Consider the following 10,000-nt stretch of genomic DNA (forward strand, 5'->3'; position numbering starts at 1 on the left):
CCCTAGTACTGAGCCTTGAGGTACTCCATACTGCACTTGTGATCGATATGATACATCTTCATTCACTGCTACGAACTGATGGCGGTCATATAAGTACGATTTAAACCATGCTAATGCACTTCCACTGATGCCAACAAAGTGTTCAAGTCTATGCAAAAGAATGTTGTGGTCAATTGTGTCAAACGCAGCACTAAGATCCAATAAAACTAATAGAGAGATACACCCACGATCAGATGATAAGAGCAGATCATTTGTAACTCTAAGGAGAGCAGTCTCAGTACTATGATACGGTCTAAATCCTGACTGGAAATCCTCACATATACCATTATTCTCTAAGAAGGAATATAATTGTGAGGATACCACCTTTTCTAGTATCTTGGACAGAAAAGGGAGATTCGAGATTGGTCTATAACTAACAAGTTCTCTGGGGTCAAGTTGTGGCTTTTTTATGAGAGGCTTAATAACAGCCAGTTTGAAGGTTTTGGGGACATATCCTAATGACAATGAGGAATTAATAATAGTCAGAAGAGGACCTATGACTTCTGGAAGCACCTCTTTTAAGAGTCTAACATACATGTTGTTGGTTTAAATGATTTAACAAGTTTATACAATTCTTCCTCTCCTATAGTAGAGAATGAGTGGAACTGTTCCTCAGGGGGTCTATAGTGCACTGTCTGATGTGATACGGTAGCTGACGGCTGAATGGTTGCAATTTTATCTCTAATAGTATCGATTTTAGAAGTAAAGTAGTTCATAAAGTCATTACTGTTGTGGTGTTGGGAAATGTCAACACTTGTTGAGGCTTTATTTTTCGTTAATTTAGCCACTGTATTGAATAAATACCTGGGGTTATGTTTGTTTTCTTCTAAAAGAGAAGAAAAGTAATCAGATCTAGCAGGTTTTAATGCTTTTCTATAGCATATGCTACTTTCCCGCCAAGCAATACGAAATACCTCTAGTTTTGTTTTCCTCCAGCTGCGCTCCATTTTTCGGGCTGCTCTCTTTAGGGTGCGAGTATGCTCATTATACCATGGTGTCAAACTGTTTTCCTTAACCTTCCTTAAGCGTAAAGGAGCAACTGTATTTAAAGTGCTAGAAAAGAGAGAGTCCATAGTTTCTGTTACATCATCAAGTTGTTCTGAGGTTTTGGATATGCTAAGGAATTTGGATACATCAGGAAGATAACTTAAAAAGCAGTCTTTTGTGGTAGAAGTGATGGTTCTTCGATACTTGTAACAAGAAGTAGAATTTACAATTTTGGCTATATGAAGTTTACACAGAACTAAATAATGATCTGAGATATCATCACTTGGCTGAATAATTTCAACACTATCAACATCAATTCCATGTGACAGTATTAAATCTAGAGTATGATTTCGACAATGAGTAGGTCCTGAAACATGTTGTCTAACACCAATAGAGTTCAGAATGTCTATAAATGCTGATCCCAATGCGTCTTTTTCATTATCGACATGGATATTAAAATCACCAACTATTAAGACTTTATCTGCAGCCAGAACTAACTCGGATGTAAAATCACCAAACTCTTTAATAAAGTCTGTATGGTGCCCTGGTGGCCTGTATACAGTAGCCAGTACAAACATAACAGGGGATTTATCATTAACATTGGTTTCTCTGGATAATGTTATATGAAGCACCATTACTTCAAACGAGTTATACTTGAAGCCTGCCCTCTGAGAAATCCTAAAAACGTTGTTATAAATTGAAGCAACTCCTCCCCCTTTGCCTTTTAAACGCGGCTCATGTTTATAACAGTAATCTTGGGGGGTGGACTCATTTAAAATAATGTAATCATCAGGTTTTAGCCAAGTTTCTGTCAAACAGAGCACATCTATATTATGATCAGTTATCATATTATTTACAAAAAGTGTTTTCGTAGAAATGGATCTGATAATCAATAAGCCAATCTTTATCATTTGTTTATCCATATTGCATTTGTTTTTTATTTGTTGAACCTCAATTAAATTGTTAACCTTAACTTGGTTTGGACATTTTTTGTATTTTCTAGTTCGGGGAACAGACACAGTCTCTATAGTGTGATATCTAGGTGAAAGAGTCTCTATGTGCTGAGAATTAACTGACCTCTGTGACGGGAGGCAGCTAGCAGACGGTCGGTTTAGCCAGTCTGTCTGCTTCCTGACCTGGGCCCCAGTTAGTCAAGTATAAACACTAAAACTATTTGCCATATTTCTAGACAGAAGAGCAGCACCACTTCTTCAGCAGCACTCTTTGCAGCAGACTTCGCTTACGGCCATACCAACCTGGCTATGCCCGATCTCGTCTGATCTCGGAAGCTAAGCAGGTTTGGGCCTGGTTAGTACTTGGATGGGAGACCGCCTGGGAATACCAGGTGCTGTAAGCTTTTTGGAAATTTTTCACTTAGTATATAATAATTTTGCCAAAAAATAGAGTCAATGCCGATCTCTGAATATTAGCAGGTTTGGGCCTGGTTAGTACATGGATGGGAGACTGCCTGGGAATACCAGGTGCTGTAAGCTTTTTGGACATTTTTCACTTAGTATATAATAATTTTGCCAAAAAATAGAGTCAATGCCGATCTCTGAATATTTGCAGGTTTGGGCCTGGTTAGTACATGGATGGGAGACTGCCTGGGAATACCAGGTGCTTTAATCTTTTTGGAAAATTTCACAAATTATATAATAATCTTTCATAAAAAAAAAAAAAAAAAAAGTCAATGCCCGATCTCTGAATCTTAGCAGGTTTAGGTCTGGTTAGTACTTTTATGAGAGACTGCCTAGGAATACCAGGTGCTTTAAGCTTTTGGGTTTTCTTTCCTACTTATATAATGTACTGGCGATAAGATTGGCTGTTCTTTAAATAGCCCTCTCTTCAATCAATCAATCAATCACCTTTATTTATATAGTGCTTTAAACAAAATACATTGCGTCAAAGCACTGAACAACATTCATTTGGAAAACAGTGTCTCAATAATGCAAAATGATAGTTAAAGGCAGTTCATCATTGAATTCAGCTATGTCATCTCTGTTCAGTTGAAATAGTGTCTGTTTTTATTTGCAATCAAGTCAATGATATCGCTGTAGATGAAGTGACCCCAACTAAGCAAGCCAGAGGCGACAGCGGCAAGGAACTGAAACTCCATCGGTGACAGAATGGAGAAAAAAACCTTGGGAGAAACCAGGCTCAGTTGGGGGGTCAGTTCTCCTCTGACCAGACGAAAACCAGTAGTTCAATTCCAGGCTGCAGCAAAGTCAGATTGTGCAGAAGAATCATCTGTTTCCTGTGGTCTTGTCCTGGTGTTCCTCTGAGACAAGGTCTTTACAGGGGATCTGTATCTGGGGCTCTAGTTGTCCTGGTCTCCGCTGTCTTTCAGGGCAGTAGAGGTCCTTTCTAGGTGCTGATCCACCATCTGGTCTGGATACGTACTGGATCCGGGTGACTGCAGTGACCCTCTGATCTGGACACAGACTGGATCTCGTGGCCACGGTGACCTCGGAACAAGAGAGAAACAGACAAATATTAGCGTAGATGCCATTCTTCTAATGATGTAGAAAGTACGGTGTTATGTGAAGTGTTTGCGGTTCCGGTTTACCTAATTAATGCAGCCTAAAAATCCTTTAACGGATTTGGATATTAAAAGCATATTAGTATGTTATGTGTATGCCAGGTTAAAGAGATGGGTCTTTAATCTAGATTTAAACTGCAAGAGTGTGTCTGCCTCCCGAACAATGTTAGGTGGGTTATTCCAGAGTTTAGGCGCCAAATAGGAAAAGGATCTGCCGCCCGCAGTTGATTTTGATATTCTAGGTATTATCAAATTGCCTGAGTTTTGAGAACGTAGCGGACGTAGAGGAGTATAATGTAAAAGGAGCTCATTCAAATACTGAGGTGCTAAACCATTCAGGGCTTTATAAGTAATAAGCAATATTTTTAAATCTATACGATGTTTGATAGGGAGCCAGTGCAGTGTGGACAGGACCGGGCTAATATGGTCATACTTCCTGGTTCTAGTAAGAACTCTTGCTGCTGCATTTTGGACTAGCTGTAGTTTGTTTACCAAGCGTGCAGAACAACCACCCAATAAAGCATTACAATAGTCTAACCTTGAAGTCATAAATGCATGGATTAACATTTCTGCATTTGACATTGAGAGCATAGGCCGTAATTTAGATATATTTTTGAGATGGAAAAATGCAGTTTTACAAATGCTAGAAACGTGTCTTTCTAAGGAAAGATTGCGATCAAGTAGCACACCTAGGTTCCTAACTGATGACGAAGAATTGACAGAGCAACCATCAAGTCTTAGACAGTGTTCTAGGTTATTACAAGCAGAGTTTTTAGGCCCTATGATTAACACCTCTGTTTTTTCTGAATTTAGCAGTAAGAAATTACTCGTCATCCAATTTTTTATATCGACTATGCATTCCATTAGTTTTTCAAATTGGTGTGTTTCACCAGGCTGCGAGGAAATATAGAGCTGCGTATCATCAGCATAACAGTGAAAGCTAACACCATGTTTCCTGATGATATCTCCCAAGGGTAGCATATAAAGCGTGAAGAGTAGCGGCCCTAGTACTGAGCCTTGAGGTACTCCATACTGCACTTGTGATCGATATGATACATCTTCATTCACTGCTACGAACTGATGGCGGTCATATAAGTACGATTTAAACCATGCTAATGCACTTCCACTGATGCCAACAAAGTTCTCAAGTCTATGCAAAAGAATGTTGTGGTCAATTGTGTCAAACGCAGCACTAAGATCCAATAAAACTAATAGAGAGATACACCCACGATCAGATGATAAGAGCAGATCATTTGTAACTCTAAGGAGAGCAGTCTCAGTACTATGATACGGTCTAAATCCTGACTGGAAATCCTCACATATACCATTATTCTCTAAGAAGGAATATAATTGTGAGGATACCACCTTTTCTAGTATCTTGGACAGAAAAGGGAGATTCGAGATTGGTCTATAACTAACAAGTTCTCTGGGGTCAAGTTGTGGCTTTTTTATGAGAGGCTTAATAACAGCCAGTTTGAAGGTTTTGGGGACATATCCTAATGACAATGAGGAATTAATAATAGTCAGAAGAGGACCTATGACTTCTGGAAGCACCTTTTTTAAGAGCTTAGATGGTAAAGGGTCTAACATACATGTTGTTGGTTTAAATGATTTAACAAGTTTATACAATTCTTCCTCTCCTATAGTAGAGAATGAGTGGAACTGTTCCTCAGGGGGTCTATAGTGCACTGTCTGATGTGATACGGTAGCTGACGGCTGAATGGTTGCAATTTTATCTCTAATAGTATCGATTTTAGAAGTAAAGTAGTTCATAAAGTCATTACTGTTGTGGTGTTGGGAAATGTCAACACTTGTTGATGCTTTATTTTTCGTTAATTTAGCCACTGTATTGAATAAATACCTGGGGTTATGTTTGTTTTCTTCTAAAAGAGAAGAAAAGTAATCAGATCTAGCAGGTTTTAATGCTTTTCTATAGGATATGCTACTTTCCCGCCAAGCAATACGAAATACCTCTAGTTTAGTTTTCCTCCAGCTGCGCTCCATTTTTCGGGCTGCTCTCTTTAGGGTGCGAGTATGCTCATTATACCATGGTGTCAAACTGTTTTCCTTAACCTTCCTTAAGCGTAAAGGAGCAACTGTATTTAAAGTGCTAGAAAAGAGAGAGTCCATAGTTTCTGTTACATCATCAAGTTGTTCTGAGGTTTTGGATATGCTAAGGAATTTGGATACATCAGGAAGATAACTTAAAAAGCAGTCTTTTGTGGTAGAAGTGATGGTTCTTCGATACTTGTAACAAGAAGTAGAATTTACAATTTTGGCTATATGAAGTTTACACAGAACTAAATAATGATCTGAGATATCATCACTTGGCTGAATAATTTCAACACTATCAACATCAATTTCATGTGACAGTATTAAATCTAGAGTATGATTTCGACAATGAGTAGGTCCTGAAACATGTTGTCTAACACCAATAGAGTTCAGAATGTCTATAAATGCTGATCCCAATGCGTCTTTTTCATTATCGACATGGATATTAAAATCACCAACTATTAAGACTTTATCTGCAGCCAGAACTAACTCGGATGTAAAATCACCAAACTCTTTAATAAAGTCTGTATGGTGCCCTGGTGGCCTGTATACAGTAGCCAGTACAAACATAACAGGGGATTTATCATTAACATTGGTTTCTCTGGATAATGTTATATGAAGCACCATTACTTCAAACGAGTTATACTTGAAGCCTGCCCTCTGAGAAATCCTAAAAACGTTGTTATAAATTGAAGCAACTCCTCCCCCTTTGCCTTTTAAACGCGGCTCATGTTTATAACAGTAATCTTGGGGGGTGGACTCATTTAAAATAATGTAATCATCAGGTTTTAGCCAAGTTTCTGTCAAACAGAGCACATCTATATTATGATCAGTTATCATATTATTTTCAAAAAGTGTTTTCGTAGAAATGGATCTGATAATCAATAAGCCAATCTTTATCATTTGTTTATCCATATTGCATTTGTTTTTTTATTTGTTGAACCTCAATTAAATTGTTAACCTTAACTTGGTTTGGACATTTTTTGTATTTTCTAGTTCGGGGAACAGACACAGTCTCTATAGTGTGATATCTAGGTGAAAGAGTCTCTATGTGCTGAGAATTAACTGACCTCTGTGACGGGAGTGAACTAGCAGACGGTCGGTTTAGCCAGTCTGTCTGCTTCCTGACCTGGGCCCCAGTTAGTCAAGTATAAACACTAAGACTATTTGCCATATTTCTAGACAGAAGAGCAGCACCACTTCTTCAGCAGCACTCTTTGCAGCAGACTTCGCTTACGGCCATACCAACCTGGCTATGCCCGATCTCGTCTGATCTCGGAAGCTAAGCAGGTTTGGGCCTGGTTAGTACTTGGATGGGAGACCGCCTGGGAATACCAGGTGCTGTAAGCTTTTTGGACATTTTTCACTTAGTATATAATAATTTTGCCAAAAAATAGAGTCAATGCCCGATCTCTGAATCTTAGCAGGTTTAGGTCTGGTTAGTACTTTGATGAGAGACTGCCTAGGAATACCAGGTGCTTTAAGCTTTTGGGTTTTCTTTCCTACTTATATAATGTACTGGCGATAAGATTGGCTGGTCTTTAAATAGCCCTCTCTTTGCAGCAGACTTCGCTTACGGCCATACCAACCTGGCTATGCCTGATCTCGTCTGATCTCGGAAGCTAAGCAGGTTTGGGCCTGGTTATTACTTGGATGGGAGACCGCCTGGGAATACCAGGTGCTGTAAGCTTTTTTGACATTTTTCACTTAGTATATAATAATTTTGCCAAAAAATAGAGTCAATGCCCGATCTCTGAATATTAGCAGGTTTGGGCCTTCTTAGTACATGGATGGGAGACTGCCTGGGAATACCAGGTGCTTTAATCTTTTTGGAAAATTTCACGAATTATATAATAATCTTTCATTAAAAAAAAAAAAAGAGTCAATGCCTGATCTCTGAATCTTAGCAGGTTTAGGTCTGGTTAGTACTTTGATGAGAGACTGCCTAGGAATACCAGGTGCTTTAAGTTTTGGGTTTTCTTTCCTACTTATATAATGTACTGGCGATAAGATTGGCTGATCTTTAAATAGCCCTCTCTTTGCAGCAGACTTCGCTTACGGCCATACCAACCTGGCTATGCCCGATCTCGTCTGATCTTGGAAGCTAAGCAGGTTTGGGCCTGGTTAGTACTTGAATGGGAGACCGCCTGGGAATACCTGGTGCTGTAAGCTTTTTGGAAATTTTTCACTTAGAATACAATAATTTTGCCAAAAAATAGAGTCAATGCCGATCTCTGAATATTAGCAGGTCTGGGCCTGGTTAGTACTTGGATGGGAGACCGCCTGGGAATACCAGGTGCTGTAAGCTTTTTGGACATTTTTCACTTAGTATATAATAATTTTGCCAAAAAATAGAGTCAATGCCCGATCTCTGAATCTTAGCAGGATTAGGTCTGGTTAGTACTTTGATGAGAGACTGCCTAGGAATACCAGGTGCTTTAAGCTTTTGGGTTTTCTTTCCTACTTATATAATGTACTGGCAATAAGATTGGCTGGTCTTTAAATAGCCCTCTCTTTGCAGCAGACTTTGCAGGAGACTTCGTTTACGGCCATACCAACCAGGCTATGCCCGATCTCGTCTGATCTCGGAAGCTAAGCAGGTTTGGGCCTGGTTAGTACTTGGATGGGAGACCGCCTGGGAATACCAGGTGCTGTAAGCTTTTTGGACATTTTTCACTTAGTATATAATAATTTTGCCAAAAAATAGAGTCAATGCTCGATCTCTGAATCTTAGCAGGTTTAGGTCTGGTTAGTACTTTTATGAGAGACTGCCTAGGAATACCAGGTGCTTTAAGCTTTTGGGTTTTCTTTCCTACTTATATAATGTACTGGCGATAAGATTGGCTTGTCTTTAAATAGCCCTCTCTTTGCAGCAGACTTCGCTTACTTCCATACCAACCTGGCTATGTCCGATCTCGTCTGATCTCGGAAGCTAAGAAGTTTTGGGCCTGGTTAGTACTTGGATGGGAGACCGCCTGGGAATACCAGGTGCTGTAAGCTTTTTGGACATTTTTCACTAAGTATATAATAATTTTGCCAAAAAATAGAGTCAGTGCCTGATCTCTGAATATTAGCAGGTTTGGGCCTGTTTAGTACATGGATGGGAGACTGCCTGGGAATATACTGCCTTTAATTATAATTTTGCATTATTGAGACACTGTTTTCCTAATGAATGTTGTTCAGTGCTTTGACACAATGTATTTTGTTTAAAGCACTATATAAATAAATGTGATTGATTGATTGATTGAATACCAGGTGCTGTAAGCTTTTTGGACATTTTTCACTTAGTATATAATAATTTTGCCCAAAAAAAGTCAATGCCCGATCTCTGAATATTAGCAGGTTTGCACCTGGTTAGTACATGGATGGGAGACTGCCTGGGAATACCAGGTGCTTTAATCTTTTTGGAAAATTTCACGAATTATATAATAATCTTTCATTAAAAAAAAAAAAAGAGTCAATGCCCGATCTCTGAATCTTAACAGGTTTAGGTCTGGTTAGTACTTTTATGAGAGACTGCCTAGGAATACCAGGTGCTTTAAGCTTTTGGGTTTTCTTTCCTACTTATATAATGTACTGGCGAAAAGATTGGCTGTTCTTTAAATAGCCCTCTCTTTGCAGCAGACTTCGCTTACGGCCATACCAACCTGGCTATGACCGATCTCGTCTGATCTCGGAAGCTAAGCAGGTTTGGGCCTGGTTAGTACTTGGATGGGAGACCGCCTAGGAATACCAGGTGCTGTAAGCTTTTTGGAAATTTTTCACTTAGTATATAATATCTTTGCCAAAAGATAGAGTCAATGCCGATCTCTGAATATTAGCAGGTTTGGGCCTGGTTAGTACATGGATGGGAGACTGCCTGGGAATACCAGGTGCTGTAAGCTTTTTGGACATTTTTCACTTAGTATATAATAATTTTGCCAAAAAATAGAGTCAATGCCGATCTCTGAATATTTGCAGGTTTGGGCCTGGTTAGTACATGGATGGGAGACTGCCTGGGAATACCAGGTGCTTTAATCTTTTTGGAAAATTTCACGAATTATATAATAATCTTTCATTAAAAAAAAAAAAAAAAAAAAAAGAGTCAATGCCTGATCTCTGAATCTTAGCAGGTTTAGGTCTGGTTAGTACTTTGATGAGAGACTGCCTAGGAATACCAGGTGCTTTAAGCTTTTGGGCTTTCTTTCCTACTTATATAATGTACTGGCGATAAGAATGGCTGGTCTTTAAATAGCCCTCTCTTTGCAGCAGACTTCGCTTGCGGCCATACCAACCTGGCTATGCCCGATCTCGTCTGATCTCAGAAGCTAAGCAGGTTTGTGCCTGGTTAGTACTTGGATGGCAGACCGCCTGGGAATACCAGGTGCTGTAACCTTTTTGGAC

At 39.3% G+C, this 10,000-nt stretch overlaps 6 non-coding genes and 2 pseudogenes across 6 annotated transcripts; all 8 read left to right on the plus strand.

Annotated features, from left to right (window-relative positions):
• The first annotated feature begins 2,264 nt into the window (after positions 1-2,264).
• Positions 2,265-2,383, plus strand: LOC127997547 (5S ribosomal RNA). The gene has a single exon (XR_008170411.1). It is a non-coding gene; the product is annotated as a 5S ribosomal RNA (ribosomal RNA).
• A 4,465-nt stretch (positions 2,384-6,848) lies between these two features.
• Positions 6,849-6,967, plus strand: LOC127997558 (5S ribosomal RNA). Its single transcript, XR_008170424.1, has one exon. It is a non-coding gene; the product is annotated as a 5S ribosomal RNA (ribosomal RNA).
• A 221-nt stretch (positions 6,968-7,188) lies between these two features.
• LOC128002821 (5S ribosomal RNA) lies at positions 7,189-7,307 on the plus strand. Its single transcript, XR_008175558.1, has one exon. It is a non-coding gene; the product is annotated as a 5S ribosomal RNA (ribosomal RNA).
• A 363-nt stretch (positions 7,308-7,670) lies between these two features.
• Positions 7,671-7,789, plus strand: LOC127999989 (5S ribosomal RNA). The gene has a single exon (XR_008172790.1). It is a non-coding gene; the product is annotated as a 5S ribosomal RNA (ribosomal RNA).
• A 369-nt stretch (positions 7,790-8,158) lies between these two features.
• On the plus strand, positions 8,159-8,277 carry LOC127999956 (5S ribosomal RNA). Its single transcript, XR_008172759.1, has one exon. It is a non-coding gene; the product is annotated as a 5S ribosomal RNA (ribosomal RNA).
• A 221-nt stretch (positions 8,278-8,498) lies between these two features.
• Positions 8,499-8,617, plus strand: LOC128006736 (uncharacterized; annotated as a pseudogene).
• Positions 8,618-9,246: 629 nt separating this feature from the next.
• Positions 9,247-9,365, plus strand: LOC128002150 (5S ribosomal RNA). The gene has a single exon (XR_008174906.1). It is a non-coding gene; the product is annotated as a 5S ribosomal RNA (ribosomal RNA).
• A 508-nt stretch (positions 9,366-9,873) lies between these two features.
• LOC128006777 (uncharacterized) lies at positions 9,874-9,992 on the plus strand (annotated as a pseudogene).
• Positions 9,993-10,000: the final 8 nt, after the last annotated feature.

The sequence above is a fragment of the Carassius gibelio genome, chromosome B22 (assembly GCF_023724105.1).
Source record: "Carassius gibelio isolate Cgi1373 ecotype wild population from Czech Republic chromosome B22, carGib1.2-hapl.c, whole genome shotgun sequence".
NCBI lineage: Eukaryota > Metazoa > Chordata > Actinopteri > Cypriniformes > Cyprinidae > Carassius > Carassius gibelio.